The sequence below is a fragment of the Octodon degus genome, unplaced genomic scaffold, assembly GCF_000260255.1.
Source record: "Octodon degus isolate 3935 unplaced genomic scaffold, OctDeg1.0 scaffold00127, whole genome shotgun sequence".
Classification (NCBI taxonomy): Eukaryota; Metazoa; Chordata; class Mammalia; order Rodentia; family Octodontidae; genus Octodon; species Octodon degus.
The window spans coordinates 3,843,019-3,844,490 of record NW_004524703.1 but is presented as its reverse complement, the minus strand read 5'-3'; the positions used below and the strand labels follow the sequence as shown (position 1 = coordinate 3,844,490).

At 55.6% G+C, this 1,472-nt stretch overlaps 1 pseudogene; it reads left to right on the top strand.

The window, feature by feature from the left end:
• The first annotated feature begins 248 nt into the window (after positions 1-248).
• On the top strand, positions 249-1,471 carry LOC105743467 (annotated as a pseudogene).
• The last annotated feature ends 1 nt before the right edge of the window (position 1,472 follows it).

The following is a 1,472-nucleotide window of genomic DNA, read 5'->3' as shown; positions in this document are numbered from 1 at the left end:
CTCAGATGTACGTTTCTCGCACTTGTTTTCCTTTCCAAACATTTGGAGAACTCTAGCTATTTCCATTGGTCGGGCTCTCAGGGGTCTTTCTCAGTGGTAGAACACTTCGTCAGCACATGTGGGGTCTTGGGTCCCATCCCCAGTAGTCATAAATAAATAAGCAAACTCTTGCTTTCCAGAAGAATAAAAGAAGTCTATTACTGACCTTTAGTGGTGTCATGAGAAAACCTATTCTGTCTCCTAAGACTATGGATGGTGAGCCTGTCTTCTGGGGCGTGTGAGTAATGTCACACTGGTGGTTTGAAGTCAGCAAGGTGGGGGCACTCACTCTATGGAAATCCAGGCCCCGCCCCCTTCTTGGAGAGCCTTTCCCAACATGCACTGCACAGTCAGGTAAGCAATACCTGCAGAGTCTTCATGCCTTGGTGCATCACGAGTCCTCCATGAGCGGAGAACCAAATCTATGACAATCAGGAACACTGCCATTTTAGGGCAGCCTGTCACTGAACAATTACGGATCTTTAGTCACAGTTCTATCCTGTGATGTCGTATGTACATGTACAGTAGTCCCTTGCTATTTCACAGTTCGACTTTTGCCAATTCACTGTTTCGTGGGTTTTCAAAAAATATTACTCTACTCCCCCGTGTACCTGGCTTACAGCAACGGGAAGAGCCGCGCAGAAGCCAAGCTGGAGGAGGAGAGCCGGCAGGCGGTTGTGCATGGAGGAAGGAGAGCCTCAAGCCTTACACGAGCAGCCAGCCTGCGGAAGACCCCGATGATTACGGTGATGGGTTTTCCGGGAAGCACACGGCCACCGCCTATTTCCAGAGAAACCATCGCCTCATCAGCGCAATCCTCAGCGAGAGCGTGCTGCCTGACGTCCGGTCGGTTGTCACAACCGCTAGAACGCAGGTCCTCAAGCTCCAGGTCCAGTCCCTCATGGCTGACCAGTGAAAGCTGGAAGCCACACTTCTTCAGATAGAGGAACGGCACCGGGAAAAGAAGAGGAAGTTCCTCCAAAGCACAGATTCGTTCAGCAAGGAACTCAAAAGGCTGTGTGGGCTGCAGGTGGAGGTGCACACGGAGAAGATCGCGGCGGAGATGGCCCAGGCCGAGGAGCAGGCCCGCAAGAGGCAGGAGGAGCGTGAGAAGGAGCCGGCGGAGCAGGCGGAGCGCGGCCAGGGCGGCGCGGGCCCCGAGGAGGAGCAAGCGCCTGGCAGAGCCGAGGAGGAGAAGGACGAGCAGAGCCTCCGGATGGAGACAGAGTCACACCTGGAAGAGGCGGCAGAGAGCCAGCAGAACGGCGAGGAGGGCACGTCCGCGCCCGAGGACAAGAAGAGCGGCCAGGAGGGCGTCGACAGCCTGGCGGAGGAGGGGACCAGCGACAGCGACACTGGCTCGGAGAGCAACAGTGCCGCTGCGGAGCAGCTGCCCTCAGAGCCCCTCCCGGAAGATGAGAAAAAGGAATAAA